This window comes from Esox lucius, chromosome 17 (genome assembly GCF_011004845.1).
Source record: "Esox lucius isolate fEsoLuc1 chromosome 17, fEsoLuc1.pri, whole genome shotgun sequence".
NCBI lineage: Eukaryota > Metazoa > Chordata > Actinopteri > Esociformes > Esocidae > Esox > Esox lucius.
In genome coordinates, this window is record NC_047585.1 from 35,590,580 (window position 1) to 35,608,047 (window position 17,468).

The following is a 17,468-nucleotide window of genomic DNA, read 5'->3' on the forward strand; positions in this document are numbered from 1 at the left end:
TGTTGAGAAATGCAAATGGTGAGGCTGGTGTTAATGATGGACAACAAAGAGGTGATGGAGTAAGAACCATGGTGTAAGAATGGATTCATTCTATGCTAAGAACCACTGGATCCTTTCCCTACAGACCCTTGTTAACACCATTGGTTGAACAGGACCGGTGTTAACCAGGCAGGAGATTTGTTCAACGGAGGAATCAATTCAAATACACTCAGAGACCCCTTCTGTTCTCTCTCAGCTCGGACACTCAACAGAAATTATGTTGTGACCCTTAAAGGTTTTTGGGTCACATTTCACCCTCCAACCCCTACATTCCTTAAAGTGCACACACCTCTGTACCCCTTGGCGGTCATGGGTTCAAAATATCCAGCCCCACTCCCACTCTCAATGTAACAAATTCAATAATATCAGCTGACAGTCGGGATGTGACTTTCATTGATCCACTGATGGGTTAACACAATCAGTGCACCACAGACAGCACGCCAGGTGCACATACACACATGTCTGGCAAAAATCCATGGGGTTAATAAGCCAATCAGACAAGAGAGAGGCTTTCCTTTGTTGGCAGGTTCAGGCCATGAAGACAGTGTGTGCTCTTCATCTGTCATCAACACAGCTATGGGCTCAAAGGTCAACAGGTGCTACGTAGGGAGGGGTATGATGCTACGTAGGGAGGGGTATGATGCTATGTATGGAGGGGTATTATGTAACGTAGGGAGGGGTATGATGCTACGTAGGGAGGGTTATGATGCTACGTAGGGAGAGGTATTATGTTACGTAGGTGAGAGCTATGATGCTACGTAGGGTGGCATATGATGCTACGTAGGGAGAGGTATGATGCTACGTAGGGAGAGGTATGATGCATAAAAAATATAAGACAAGTCATAAGGTAAGCACACAGGAAGCACACACATCTAGTTGTCAGACAAGTCAAGTGTTAGAAACATCTCTGAACACATTTACTCAAGTGTCTCCATGCTCTGCTGTTGTCCTTGTCAAACGGGACCTGCTGGACATGTCCTCGATAAATATGTTCCAATGATGCAGTGCTATGTGCAGATGTGAATCAGAAAACACACACAGACAACCTGGGGAGGGCAGGCGTGAATCAGGAAACACACTCAGGCACGCACAGACACACTGGGGAGGGCAGGAGCGATGCACCATGGGTAAAGTAATTGGACTTACAGCACCACAGACGGCCAAGTCAGCGTTGTGTGGGCCACTAGATGGGTGTGGCTGTTGTTATGCATGATGCAGCGCTGGACACGTAGCCACAGAATAACAGCCGTATACCACAGCACCCGCAGTGCCGGGTTGACGCCAGGAACTGGTGATCAACGCAGTCAAAGAATGTATCTATACTGTCATACCCGTGGTGCAGGGCCTCATGCCGGCCTCCAGGGGTTTTACACAATCCAGTTCATGTCTGGTTCATGTACACGGTTCAGCCAATCCGTCCCTTAATTAACATCCCAACAAAGACAAACCACCACTGCAGCAAGTGCCAGAGGCTTCCAGGCTTTCAGAGTGGAGGAAAATGAGTGCTCTAACCCGGTTTCCCCGGTCCCCAAGTGTGAGGCTCACACTTCAGAACTTCAGAAGTCAAATGGACACATTATTTGTGTCAATATTAAAGGAAAAGATAGACTACACACACATACAACTGCTCTAAGGAGAAACACCACAAACCCCAGCCATAACCTGAAAACACCCAGAGCATTATAGTGGTCATATCAGTCCAATTCACACTTAATTCTGTCCATGCCTTCCTCATGCTGTCTGCTCTATGGAAAACCACTTCAAAGGGGCATTATTGGCCCGGGAAACGTATTTCCATTGCCAAAGCAAACCGCGCACCATACATTAGACGCTGTAGGGTCAGGGAACACTCTCACCTCCCTACAGTGTCTGCTTACTGAAGCTTCTCCCGCTCGCGCTCCCTCTTTTCGTCTCAGCGTCTCTCTGCCTTCCTCTCTCTATCCCTCCGTCTCCCTGGCTCCAGGCTGACGTCTCAGTGGAGGCCTGGATCAACCCTGGAGCCGTGCCAGTGTTCCAACCCCCTTCTGGCTGCTCCTGCCTGGGTCAAAGTCTACAGGACGTTCCCCTCCAACCTGGCTCGCTGCCAAACACTGGGCTTGAAAGTATCCTCGCCCAGACGCACTTCTCTCTGTCTCCTTCCCCTCTTCCCTTCCCGCTCCTCTCTGCTCTGCCCTACCCTCAGGGAGTAGTTTCTATTTCGTGTGTAAAAATAGAAACTGGAAACCAAGTCTTCTGGACCATCCTAGGAATACATACTATGCTACCATGGGAAACATCAGAGGCCAAGAGGTGAGGAGGGAAGGGTTTGGGAGGGAGGTGGGTAGGTAGATGTGTGTGTGTGTGTCTTTGTATGTGTGTGTAGAGCTGTAAACAACACGTAGTGTGTTCAGATTGTCTCCAACAGACCGGCAGAATAAGACTTCAGTGCCAGGTTCTGAATTCAGACCTGCAGTTCATGTTGCCTGACTCAGTCCAGTGCCAGCTGAGCCATGGAGAAGACACGACACAGACACACACACACACACACACACACATACAGACACACACACACACACACAAACACGTAAACATTGCCAGGAGAGCCACTGAGAGGATAGCAGAGTTCTCTAATGCAGATTTAATTGACCTATTGCTGTACACCTCCAAGGGTCTACCCACAACTCAAGCAGTGACCCAATCACAAGCAGTGACCCAATCACAAGCAGTGACCCAATCAGGGGATGGCATGCCCGAGATGGGGATCGCGGAGAAAGACACCATATGGCCCACAAACAGTATGATGGACAGAGATGAATCAGTGGGGCAAGCATATAGAGTACATCTACACCTCGTTAGTCTTTTTTTAATCACATTAATATGTGGTTTCAGACACATATGAACACACACGACTAAGGAAATATATTTACAGTATTTACAATATCTATTTACAAAAATACATTCATATTTTTTATGTATTCTTTTACATTCATCTTTCCAAAATTAAATATGAGACCAAAAGAGCAAACTCTCTCTCCCATCAGACCATGCAGTTAATATAGAAATGTGTTCATTAATACTACAAACACTTCACCCCAGTTAACTGACTAACTGTGACAGTCCAAAGTTATTCAAAAACTAGCACACATTGTCAAACACAATGAAATCCCTTCTGGGCCTATGTATTCAATGTAACATAGATCTATGGTCAGCATACAATAACAGAACCCACAGAAAAGGCGGAATGACACTTGCTAAAATGCCATGCCACATATGTCGAATTAAATGCTTACACAAAACACATTTTAACAGTTGGACCTTCCACTACAGAGACGTCCAAGCGCTAAAAATACACTTTCTGTTTGGTACTATCATATTGGAATCACACACAAAAAAACATCCCTGTGAGATGATAGTGGGAAAACCTGTGGGTTTGACGCCCTTTCAACCTAAACTTGGTGTTAAGGGAAGTAGGAGAAGCACTGTAATGTCTGACATGCTCCAGTTCCAATGTCAGACATCAACATCCAATGGTTGTTTAGGGATGAGAGTGAGAGATACTGGAGAAGGTCTGTTCTGCTACCAGTCAGTAAATATTAGAGCATTGTGCAAGTGCAGCATGTGGCACCACGGTCAAGGATTGGGTAAATAACAAAGTAGTTGCTAGGTCGAGCAAACAAGGTGATTTTTTTTTTATTGCACGTACATATAATACACCCAGTATGTCTGAAATAGGCCAAATAAACACCCATCTATTCATTACCTCTCTCTCTCTCCCATCAGACCATGCAGTTAATATAGAAATGTGTTCATTAATACTACAAACACTTCACCCCAGTTAACTGACTAACTGTGACAGTCCAAAGTTATTCAAAAACTAGCACACATTATCAAACACAATTAAATCCCTTTTGGGCCTATGTATTCAATGTAACATAGATCTATGGTCAGCATACAATAACAGAACCCACAGAAAAGGCGGAATGACACTTGCTAAAATGCCATGCCACATATGTCGAATGAAATGCTTACACAAAACACATTTTAACAGTTGGACCTTTCACTACAGAGACGTCCAAGCGCTAAAAATACACTTTCTGTTTGGTACTATCATATTGGAATCACACACAAAAAACATCCCTGTGAGATGATAGTGGGAAAACCTGTGGGTTTGACGCCCTTTCAACCTAAACTTGGTATTAAGGGAAGTAGGAGAAGCACTGTAATGTCTGACATGCTCCAGTTCCAATGTCAGACATCAACATCCAATGGTTGTTTAGGGATGAGAGTGAGAGATACTGGAGAAGGTCTGTTCTGCTACCAGTCAGTAAATATTAGAGCATTGTGCAAGTGCAGCATGTGGCACTACGGTCAAGGATGTTGGGTAAATAACAAAGTAGTTGCTAGGTCGAGCAAACAAGGTGATTTTTTTTTATTGCACGTACATATAATACACCCAGTCTGTCTGAAATAGGCCAAATAAACACCCATCTATTCAATACCATTCGTGTTTTAGGTGAAACATCAGCACCTGGTGGTGAAACATGTGTACTGCAACACAAATCCTCAGCTGCCACCACCAGAACAGACCACCAAAGTCAGTTAGCCCAATTACAACTTGACTCCTCATCGTTCCTTCCACTGTGGTAGATCCAAATGGCTTTTGTGGGAGTTGTAGGAGGGATTCAGCTCCTCCCTGGCCTGTAAACCAGGTGGAGAGCATACAGGTGTAGGAAGTTGTGATTGATTCGTTACAGTCCTCAAAGAATTTTACTGTCTCCAAACCTTCACACGCATCTCGTTTTTTTGTTATTAGAAGCCCACAGCCTTCCACCCAAATGTAGACATCTGACTCCAGGGGTCCAATTTCCCATTATGGCAAGGCATTGTTTGTGCGTGAGTGTGTGTGTGTGTGTGCGCGCATGTGTGTGCATGCCTGCGTGTGTGTGGGTCTGACATTGTTACTTAATAACAGAGAGAATAAGGCAGCAGTTGAGGAGCAGGATTTAACAAATTATTCAACCAATCAGTCAGTCAACTCTTTAGCCAGTCAAACAGCCATTTAGCCAGTTAATCAGCCAACCAGTCAGTCAACCTCCAAGTCAGTCAGAATCAGAAACTAGTAAAATGTACAAATACCCAGAATCCTCCTTACTATAATGTTGCTGCTAGATGTTGACAACATATAGGGACCAAGTACACTAAATCAATGCAAATATACATATACAATGGATGGTGAGAATGTAAGATAATGACATTCGAGCATTCAGTATTTAATATAAAGTTAGCCCTTGACAGTAATTCTAACTATGATTGTGTTACTGTGACTGTGTGACTAACTGTCACTCTGATTACCTGTAACTGGGACAGTAACTATGACTGTGTGACTGTGACTGTGTGACTAACTGTCACTCTGATTACCAGTAACTGGGACAGTAACTATGACTGTGTGACAGTGACTGTGTGTCAAACTGTCACACTGATCACCTATAACTCTGACTGTAACTATGATTGTATGACTGTCACACTGATTACCTGTAACTGTGACTGTGTGACTAACTGCCACTCTGATTACCTGTAACTGTGACTGCAACTGTGAGACTGTCACACTGATTAACTGTAACTGTGACTGAAACTATGACTGTGTGACTAACTGTGATTATGATTACCCGTAGCTGTGACTGCAACTATGACTATGTGACTAACTGTGACTGTGATTACCTGTAACTGTGACTGCAACTATGAATGTGACTACACCTAATCCCCCCCCCCCCCCCCCACACACACACACACACACATTTACAGTCACAGAAATACAGGTCATGTCGGCACAGAAATTAAATTGTGTGGGATGTTCAGTGCAAAATGATACCGATGTGCTATGCATGCATGTGATTTGTGTATCAGCATCAATATTTAACCTTCTGAATGTAACCTTCTGGATGCAGCATTGAGATGTATTACTGGTGAAAACTTTCACATACATCACTTTCTTCTACACACTGAAGCTGATTGGGACTCCCAAACTTCCTGGTCCTAGAAATCACCAGCACAGGATATTCAGAGTTAGGTAAACCTGCTTCTGACTAGCAAGCTCATGGAACGCCCTGAAGAGTAGCCTTAAGATGTTCTGGTGCCCATAAGGCAATGTAAATGCTCAATAAAGAATGTTTTTATTGTTTACTGTGATTGCTTTTCTAAATTCAGCATGGATCCTAAGTTGTTTACCCAGAGACGGCCTGCTGGAACGGAGAAGACAGGGACAGATGTTCCCACAGCCCACAGCTTAAAGAATTGTATGTCCGTGTGACAATCAGCAAAAAGGTCCTTAAAATATCCTCACTTAAATAGAATAGAACTCACTTTAATAGCAATTCAAGTACACACATATGTGCACATACACGCTGATATGTAGTAGAGAGACTGAATATGCATCTCCATAACTCTCAGACTCAACTCTAAACCTTGAAGCCAGTTCCATCACATTTTGTCATTGCAAACCTTTAATCAGGGACATATTTTGATCTGTGACACCTGGTGGATACCGTTAATGATGAGGTAGAACAGAAAACCAGCAGGCTCTGGACCTTGTATGCTCTAGAATTTCACACTGAAATTAAAGATAGAGACCAGATGTAGCTATTCAGCCAATACAGCCCTGTGAAGGTTACATCATATGGCCCAATGTCACACATGATGGCGTGAAAGCTCATTACATGACCTATGAAGTAAGAGGACCTCTGCTCTGGCATCTGATCACAGGTCATTTATACATTTCCCTCTTCATTGGTAATATTAAGGATTGGTGGTGGGTAAACTTGATCCTGGATACCGAAAGCATATTGGCCCTTTACTACATGCACTTGTTACATACAGTAGATTAACTAAACTCAGCTGAAGCTGTGTTAAGTTCCACCAAAATGTAGCCTTTAACCGGTGAATAGCTAGTGTGTACTTATAGAGAGGCCTAACGAATGGATAAATCCCAATACTGAAATAAATTCTCCTGACTAAAAGCTAGGGGCCACTCGTGTGGTGACATGAAATGAGGTAGATAAACAAACAGGTCACTTGAATTATCTCTGCATGACTGGTCTGCTCAAAGATTCTCTGTGGCGACAACACTCTTCCACTTTGGGGACCGCTAGTATCATCCTCCCTCTCATCACTTACAGTAGGCCAGTCGACCAGCCATCCCGTCAGCAGCAGGCCTAGCAAAACAACCTCGCTGACAACTATTAAATAGCTAGTTTATCTCCTTTCCAATTCAGTATTGTATCAAACGGTGTAACTACATATTCGACGTAAATGTCACGTGTTTATGGGGAATAAACGACTGTACCCTCCACGGATTTTGACCCTCTTTATAATTTGCGCACAGCAGCAAAAATCACTCACCGCAGCCGCAGCATCATGCAGCGATGCGCAGTGCACTGGGCTCGGCTTGGCCACGTGAGGGAAGGCTGCGGCCAGGAACGACTGCAGATTAGTCTACCGGCAAGGCCAAGGCTTTGCCGACAACCTTTACGTCTTCACCGAAGCCATGTCATCCTATCACAGACACTGCATCATTTCATGTCCCCATCGACAACTCTTCATAAACCGGCTAGACGAAATGACAACACCCGATGCGCAAGTAGACTACGTGCTATCACTAGAAGCCTGTAAGATGAATACAGTGCCGCTGTAGCTTACCTGTATGGTGTGTCTTTTGGCCGCGGAAATGTTTTTGTTTCTGTTTCCGCGCCTTCTCTCTCCGCTGTGTGTCAGCTCTGATGTCGCATGTACTGTGCATGAGTGTGTGTGTGTGCCTGTGTTCGTTTCGTGTAATGCGGTACAGGTCTCTCATGGATCCTATCCTCCTCCCTCTTTTTCTCTCCTCTCTCTATTGTACCCCTGCTCAATCGCGCGCTGACGCGCTTCTGGTCCACACTCCCGCGATGTGAGAAGGAAAAGTGCATAATGCGCGCCCCGGGACACCGCTGGACAGGTGTGGCTGCCGGGGGGCGTTAATAAAACCTGCTGGTGTGTTGCTAATTTTATTGTATTGTTTTTAATAAATGTCGGGCATTACAATATTATTTTCTCTCATCTGATTGTTTCTGGGGGAAAAAAACGAATATCACGTTTGTCACAGACAGACAGCTGCGTGTGGATTACTCCATCTAGCCATATCCGTCCCCTTTGGCCCAAACCCATTCTATCTCCCACAATGCTCTTCTGTTAGAAAGACAGTGTGGGCATTGACAGCCAGAGAATTTAGCCTATATCAGTCACACACTGGCACATTTCAGTGTATATATATATATATATATATATATATATATATATATATATATATATATATATACAGGTGCTGGTCATATAATTAGAATATCATAAAAAGTTGATTTATTTCAGTAATTCCATTAAAAAAATGAAACGTGTATAATGTATACATTCATTGCACACAGACTGTTATATTTCAAGTGTTTATTTTTTTTAATTGTGATGATTATAACTGAAAACTAATGAAAACCCCAAATTCAGTATCTCAGAAAATTAGAATATTGTGAAAAGGTTCAATATGGAAGACACACTTTAATCAGCTAATTAACTCAAAACACCTACAAAAGCCTTTAAATGGTCTCTCAGTCTAGTTCTGTAGGCAACACAATCATGGGGAAGACTGCTGACTTGACATGTCCAAAAGACGACCATTGACACCTTGCACAAGGAGGGCAAGACACAAAAGGTCATTGCTAAAGAGTCTGGCTGTTCACAGAGCTCTGTGTCCAAGCACATTAATAGAGAGGCGAAGGGAAGGAAAAAGATGTGGTAGAAAAAAGTGTACAAGTAATAGGGTTAAACGCACCCTGGAGAGGATTGTGAAACAAAACCCATTCAAAAATGTGGAGGAGATTCACAAAGAGTGGACTGCAGCTGGAGTCAGTGCTTCTAGACACAGCGTCAGAAGCCTCTCGCCTGGGATAAAGACAAAAAGGACTGGACTGCTTCTGAGTGGTCCAAAGTTATGTTCCATCCATCCCTCCATCTTCTTCCGCTTATCCAGGGCCGGGTCGCGGGGGCAGCAGTCTAAGCAAAGATGCCCAGACTTCCCTCTCCCTAGACACTTCCTCTATCTCTTCCGGGGGGGGACCGAGGCGTTCCCAGGCCAGCCAGGAGACATAGTCCCTCCAGCGTGTCCTAGGTCTTCCCCGGGGTCTCCTCCTGGTGGGACGGGCCCGGAACACCTTCCCGGGAAGGCGTTCAGGAGGCATCCGGAACAGATGCCCAAGCCACCTCAGCTGACCCCTCTCGATGTGGAGGAGCAGCGGCTCTACTCTGAGCTCCTCTCAGGTGACAGAGCTTTTCACCCTATCTCTAAGGGACCGCCCAGCCAACCTGCGGAGAAAGCTCATTTCGGCCGCCTGTATCCGGGATCTTGTCTTTCGGTCATGACCCAAAGCTCATGACCATAGGTCAGAGTAGGAACGTAGATTGACTGGTAAATCGAGAGCTTCGCCTTGCGACTCAGCTCTTTCTTCACCACGACAGACCGATACGTCGACCGCATTACTGCAGAAGCTGCACCGATCTGTCTGTCAATCTCCTGTTCCATCCTTCCCTCACTCGTGAACAAGACCCCTAGATACTTAAACTCCTCCACTTGAGGCAGGCACTCTCCACCAACCTGAAGTGGGCAAGCCACCCTTTTCCGACTGAGGACCATGGCCTCGGATTTGGAGGTACTGATTTTCATCCCCACCGCTTCACACTCGGCTGCAAATCATCCCAGTGCATGCTGAAGGTCCTGGTTTGAAGGGGCCAACACGACAACATCATCCGCAAAGAGCAGAGACGAAATTGTGTGGTCCCCAAACCTGACACCCCCCGGCCCCTGGCTGCGCCTAGAAATTCTGTCCATAAAAATTACGAACAGAACCGGCGACAAAGGGCAGCCCTGCCGGAGTCTAACATGCACTGGGAACAAGTCTGACTTACTGCCGGCAATGCGGACCAAGCTCCTGCTTCGGTCGTACAGGGACCTGACAGCCCTTAGCAAAGGCCCCAGGACCCCATAGTCCCGAAGCACTCTCCACAGGATGCCGTGAGGGACACAGTCGAATACCTTCTCCAAATTCACAAAACACATATGGATTGGTTGGGCAAACTCCCATGAACCCTCCAGCACCCCGTAGAGGGTATAGAGCTGGTTCAGTGTTCCATGGCCCGGACGAAAACCACAATGTTCCTCCTGAATCCGAGGTTCTACTATCGGCTGTATTCTCTCCAGTTCCCTTGGCATAGACTTTCTCCGGGGAGGCTGAGAAGTGTGATACCCTGTAGTTGGAATACACCCTCCGGTCCCACTTTTTAAAAAGAGCGACCACCACCCCGGTCTGCCATCCCAGAGGCACTGTCCCCGACCGCCACGTGATGTTGCACAGGCGTGTCAACCAAGACAGCCCCACAACATCCAGAGACTTGAGGTACACAGGGCAGATCTCAGAGGTAGTTCCTTGACTACCTCTGTGACTTCAGCCCGGGTGATGGACGAGTCCACCTCTGAGCCCTCATCCTCTGCTTCCTCAATGGAAGACGTGATGGCGGGATTGAGGAGATCCTTGAAGTACTCCCTCCACCGCCCAACGACATCCCCAGGTCAAAAGCTGCCCACCTCTACTGTAAACAGCATTGGTAGGGCACTGTTTCCCTCTCCTGAGGCGCCGGACGGTTTGCCAGAATCTCTTCGAGGCCAGCCGATAGTCCTTCTCCATGGCCTCAGACTTTTTGCCTCCACAACCATCCGGGCTGCATTCCACTTGGCCTGCCGGTACCCTTCAGCTGCCTCAGGAGTCCCACAAGCCAACCAGGCCTCATAGGACTCCTTCTTCAGCTTGACGGCATCCCTTACTTCCGGTGTCCACCACCGGGTTCAGGGGTTGCCGCCCCGACAGAAACCGGAGACCTTACGGCCACAGCTCCGAGCGGCCGCTTCGACAATGGCGGTGGAGAACATAGTCCACTCGGACTCAATATCTCCAGCCTCCCTCGGGATCCAGTCGAAGTTCTGCCGGAGGTGGGAGTTAAAGATCTCTCTGACAGGAGACTCGGCCAGACGTTCCCAGCAGACCCTTACAGTATGCTTGGGTCTGCCGAGTCTGTCCAGCTTCCTCCCCCGCCATTGGATCCAACTCACCACCAGGTGGTGATCAGTTGACAGCTCCGCCCCTCTCTTCACCCGAGTGTCCAAGACATACGGCCGCAGGTCAGATGAAACGACAACAAAGTTGATCATTGACCTACGGCCTAGGGTGTCCTGGTGCCACTTGCACTGATGGACACCCTTATGCTTGAACATGGTGTTCGTTATGGACAAACTGTGACTAGCACAGAAGTCCAATAACTGAACACCGCTCGGATTCAGGTCAGGGGGGCCGTTCCTCCCAATCACACCCCTCCAGTTGTCACTGTCGTTGCCCATGTGGGCGTTGAAGTCCCCCAGTAGAACGATGGAGTCCCCAGTTGGAGCACTTTCCAGCACCCCTCCCAGAGACTCCAAGAAGGTTGGGTACTCTGCACTGCCGTTAGGCCCGTAGGCACAAACAACAGTGAGAAACCTATCCCCGACCCGTAGGCGCAGGGAAACAACCCTCTCGTTCACCGGGGTAAACTCCAACACATGGCGGCAGAGCTGGGGAGCTATGAGCAAACCCACACCAACCCGCCACCTCTCACCATGGGCAATTCCAGAGTGGTGAAGAGTCCATCCTCTCTCAAGGAGTGTGGTTCCAGAGCCCAAGCCGTGCGTAGAGGTGATCCCGACTACCTCCAGTCGGAACCTCTCAACCTCACGCACAATCTCAGGCTCCTTCCCCGCCAGCGAGGTGACGTTCCACGTCCCTAGAGCTAGTTTCTGTGTCCAGGGATCGGGTTGTCGAGGCCCCCGCCTTTGACTGCCGCCCGATCCTCTACGCACCGACCCCTTATGGTCCCTCCTGCAGGTGGTGAGCCCACGGTAAGGCGGCCCCACGTCGCTCCTTCAGGCTGAGCCCAGCCGGACCCCGTGGGGATAGGCCCGGCCACCAGGCGCTCGCATATGAGCCCCAACCCCGGGCCTGGCTCCAGGGTGGGGCCCCGGCTGCACCATACCGGGCGACGTCACGGTCCTCAAAATCTTTTTCATCATTAAAGGGTTTTGAACAAAGTAATATTCTCTGATGAAAGTACATTTTGCATTTCCTTTGGAAATCAAGGTCCCAGAGTCTGGAGGAAGAGAGGAGAGGCACAGAATCCAGGTTGCTTAAAGTCCAGTATAAAGTTTCCACAGTCAGTGATGGTTTGGGGTGCCATGTCATCTGCTGGTGTTGATCCAATGTGTTTTCTGAGGTCCCAGATCAACGCAGCCGTCTACCAGGAAGTTTTAGAGCACTTCATGCTTCCTGCTGCTGACCAACTTTATGGAGATGCAGATTTCATTTTCCAACAGGACTTGGCACCTGCACACAGTGCCAAAGCTACCAGTACCTGGTTTAAAGACCATGGTATCCCTGTTCTTAATTGGCCAGCAAATGCGCTTGACCTTAACCTGACCTATAGAAAATCTGTGGGGTATTGTGAAGAGGACACGCCAGACCCAACAATGCAGAAGAGCTGAAGGCCACTATCAGAGCAACCTGGGCTCTTTTAACACCTAAGCAGTGCCACAGACTGATCGATTCCATGCCACACCGCATTGCTGCAGTAATTAAGGCAAAAGGAGCCCCAACTAAGTATTGAGTGCTGTACATGCTCATACTTTTCATGTTCATACTTTTCAGTTGGCCAATATTTCTAAAAATATTTTTTTTGTATTGGTCTTAAGTAATATTCTTATTTTCTGAGATACTGAATTTGGGATTTTTATTAGTTGTCAGTTATAATCATCACAATAAACAGAAATAAACATTTGAAATATATCAGTCTGTGTGTAATGAATGAATATAATATACAAGTTTCACTTTTTGAATGGAATTACTGACACAAATCAACTTTTTGATGATATTCTATATTGATGATATAATTATAAGACCAGCACCTGTATATACGTGTATGTGTTTTATTTTATACATAATTTTTTTTTGTTTTCCATTTCTCTATTTGCCTTTATCTGTTCCTGTGTTTGTTTGGCATTAATAAAAAGGTGCACATCTCAATCGTATTTCTATTTTGTGGCTTAATCTGGTACAAAATATTTAGAATCCCTAATTAGCCAGATTGTGTTGTTATGGAGGAGGAAAAAGAGACTACATGTTACATTTTGAATGATATGTTGCTACTTTAATGGCTACATGGACCAAGACTTGAAGAAATGTGCCAGCTCCTAGTAGCAGACTTGGATAGTCTCGCATACAGGCTCAAGCTGGTGGGGCTGAGATTTCATATTCTTGGTAATGTAAATGCAGTGGATATAAAAAGTCTACACACCCCTGTGAAAATGCCAGAACATTTTCCACTCTTAATATGACTTATCACTCTTAATGTGAACAATTCAATTGAAAAACAAACTGAAATCTTCGAGGGGGAACATTTTAAATTAAAAACCTTACAATAACCTGGTTGCATACGTGTGCACACCATGTGGCTGCGTTCAGAATTAACCAATCACATTCAAACTCATGTTAAATAGAAATCATTACACACCTGCCATTAATTAAAGTGACTGTGATTAATCACAAATAAAGTTCAGCTGTTCTTGTAGGATTTTCCTGACATGTTCTTAGTTGCATCTCAGAGCAAAAGCCATGGTCCGCAGAGAGCTTCCAAAGCATCAGAGGGATCTCATTGTTGAAAGATATCAGTCAAAATAATTTCCTAAGTATTGAATATACCATGGAACACAGTGAACGCAGTCATCATCAAGTGAAGAAAATATGGCACAACAGAGACATTACCAAGAACTGGACATCCCTCCAAAATTGATGAAAAGATGAGAAGAAAACTGGTCAGGGAGGCTTCCAAGGGGCAACATTATAGGAACTGCAGGAATTTCTGGCAAGTACTGGCTGTGTGCTACATGTGACAACAATCTCCTGTGATCTTCATATGAATGGGCTATGGGTTAGGGTGGCAAGATGGAAGCCGTCTTTCTTACAAAGAAAAACACCCAAGCCCAGCTGAAGTTTGCATAAACAAACATCAAGTCCCCCAAAAGCACATGGGAAAATGTGTTATGGTCTGATGAAACCAATGTTGAACTTTTTGGCCGTAATTCCAAAAGGTATGTTTGGCTCAAAAACAACACTGCACATCTCCCAAAGAACACCATACCCACAGTTAAGCATGGTGGTGGCAGCATCATGCTTTGGGGCTGTTTCTCTTCAGCTGGAACAAATCCTTCAGAGCGAGTTCACCTTTCAGCACGATAACGACCCAAAGCACACATCCAAATCCACAAAAGCATGTCTTCACCAGAAGAAGATTAATGTTTTGGAATGGTCCAGCCAGAGCCCAGACCTGAATCCAATTGAACATTTGTGGGGTGATCTGAAGAGGGCTGTGCACAGGAGATGTCCTCACAATATGACAGATTTGTGCTTTTGCAAAGAAGAGTGGGCAAATTTTGCCACATCAAGATGTGCCACGCTAATAGACTCAAAAAGACTGAGTGCTGTAATAAAATCAAAAGGTGTTTCAACAAAGTATTAGTTTAAGGGTGTGCACACGTATGCAACAAGGTTATTGTGAGTTTTGTATTTTTTATTTTTCCCCCTCAAAGATTTCAGTTGGTTTTTCAATTGAATTGTTCACTTTATTGGTCAGTTCTGACATGATTTATCTTTGTCTCACTCTTTTACATTACAAAAACCTGGCACGGTGTGTAGACTTTTTATATCCACTGTAGACTGCAAGATTGCAACTCAGCCAAAGACAAAGGAAGAGCAGGTGTGTACTGTATCCTAGCTGTCTGGAGAAGGAGGTTGTAAGTGGCCATTAATATGGGGACCTTTCCAGTCCTTTTCAAAATTAAATTAGAGAAAGAAGGAAGCGAGAGAGAGAGAGATGGTGAAAGAGATGGAGAACGAGACTCTGATATGACTAGTTTCAATCAGAGTTGTTAATGTGGCACCCAAGGTTACTATACTCACATGATGCAGTTAACACCTCAAATACGAAAAACACAGAATACATTCAGAAAAAGATTTTAACCCTAACCCACACTGACACAACAAGGTGGCAGGGGGCAGACAGAGAATAAACCCTCCCACCCCCCATCCCCAATCTTCCAAGGTTATCAAATCCGCCTTGATTATGTTGGAAGCCATGGGGGGCTGTGGAGGGGTTTCTTGGTAGAGCTATAAGCCCTTGAAGCTTTTGTAAATGGAAGCCCTTGGCATGTTGTTAATTTGATACCCTTTACAAAAGATGGGCTCCATCCCTCTACTTTCCTCTCAGTTTCTCGATTCCAACTCCCTCCTCTCTCTCTCTCTCCCTCTTTCACACTCCCTCCCTGTCTCCTCCCTTCTCTAACACGCCTGAAATCCTACTGAACACAGTTGAAAAAAGGAAGGAACAAAAGAACAAGTCTATTATGATGTTTAATTATTCTCAAAGTTCATCTGAACTTTATGTTAGTCATGAACTGATAGTCAGAGAAAAGAAGGGGGAGGGAGAATTAGAAGGAGAGCCAGAGAGTAGGGGGAGAGGGAGAGACAGATAGAGGAGAGGGTGTGGGCATGTGGCCTGCATTGTGGGGGAAAGGACAAGCTGGAAGACAATAATTCTGCTTGGATCAAAATGTTAAGACATCATTAAGCGGTTAACCTACTTTTACTCACTGGTTTGCCCAACATCTGCACAGGAGTCATACAACGACAGTAGGTGGTCTGCCCATCTCTTCATATAATATGGCATGGTTTGCGACCTCTCCTTCAGCCTTCTCCCCTTAAACAACTAAAAAGCCCCCAAAATATATTTGCAAATATGTTTGTGTGTGTGAGAGAGAGAGTGTGAGTGTGTGTTTGGGTGTCTTCGTGTAATCTTCTTGGACAATATAAGACTATTTCTGGGTAGAACATTAACTACGCATTGTTTTTCTATAAATATCAACTTTAAAGCAAACAGAAGGACATGAAGAGAAGTAGCATAGGACAAATGTAATGTACTGTACCTCGTGTTTAGCATAATGCTGACAAGGTGATGCTCTTCACATTAAATGTATCAAGACTATATAAATGTGAGAAAAGATCAAAAAACTAAAAACATGACTGGACATGCATCAGTCACTATCTTATGTCAAAATGCCACTCTGCAAGAAGAAAAGGTTCCTGGAAAATCTGGAGATCTTTTACTGAGGGTGGCTTTTAGAGTTCTCCAAAGAATCCACGTTAAAATGGTTTCTCAAATAACCTTTTAAAAACATAGGGTTTACCTCACAGTATGATGAATGAACACACATAAAAAAATCCCAACAGCAGATCAATTTACAATTTTCTCAGTGAAGTAAAACCATTTCTTGGAACAATGCTGATTTATACAAATATCTCAAAACACAGAATTCTGTGGCATTTTGCAAAACTGAAAATGCATTTCCAAAATGTAATCGCCTACAAAATGTAGTTGATTGGGAATCTGTAAACACAATCTGTGAATTAAAGATGACTGAGCATGCCCCCACACATGTGACCCATGTGACTTCCTGGTAAGACTTCCTGGTGGAAAATGCAAAGGGCTCTGTCAAGTAAACCTCAGAAGAAGGCTTGCCACAATCTCTCTCTCAAATAGACAGGGAGTTGTTCCGATGAGACGGGGCTGGAGATACAATTGGATATGACAACATAATGTGTAAGAGAGGAAAAAAGGGATGGATGAAAAAACATGAATACAAAAACACAACTCTCTGTATGAAGATGAACTCAAATATGCATCTGTCTTAAATGTGAACTGAATCAACCAAAAAACATGCTAAAACCTTTCAAAATAATTTTGTACTGTATTAGATTGTTGTGTGTTCATGTAACTACGAGAAATGTGGGAATGCATAAGAGAAGTTGCACCATTTTGTCTAAAATGCTGTGAAACATGTGTGTATTCAAATGATAAAGCACCATTTTTTCTTGTCCAACAGCTATGAGCTGCAGCTGAAGATAATGCTATCTTTCTCAGATTCATAGACAGAACTACAATTGATCATCCATGAGATCAAAAGGACATTGTGTTCATACCAATTCAAGATTACCCTTTAATTCCAGAGGGCAGGCTTATGTAGCTATTAAAGTAATAAGGCAGATATTATCTCACAAAAAAATTCTTATTTCATCCTCCTACTAGGGGCCGGCAGATTTTTACTGGGCTGGGTTTTGGAACGTTTATCTTTGCTCTGGGGAGGGTTGAGTTTTTTGGGAGGGCAGAGGGGAGGACAGTGTGACATGTTTAGCGGGGATTTACTGAAGTCTTGCAGATTTCCTTAATTTAATTGGTTCCATCCGTCC

General features: G+C 45.0%; 1 protein-coding gene across 2 annotated transcripts in view; it reads right to left on the minus strand.

Annotated features, from left to right (window-relative positions):
- The window catches only part of nfasca (neurofascin homolog (chicken) a), a 111,447-nt gene extending 103,521 nt beyond the window's left edge, over window positions 1–7,926 (minus strand). Inside the window, exons 1-2 of one of the 2 annotated variants that reach the window (XM_020055567.2) lie at window positions 7,711–7,926; window positions 7,414–7,566 (exon numbers count right to left, since the gene is read on the minus strand). The gene's annotated coding sequence lies outside the window, so the exon portion shown is untranslated. The remainder of the gene's footprint in view (window positions 1–7,413; window positions 7,567–7,710) is intronic. The other variant, XM_020055566.2, reaches the window with a different exon arrangement.
- Window positions 7,927–17,468: the final 9,542 nt, after the last annotated feature.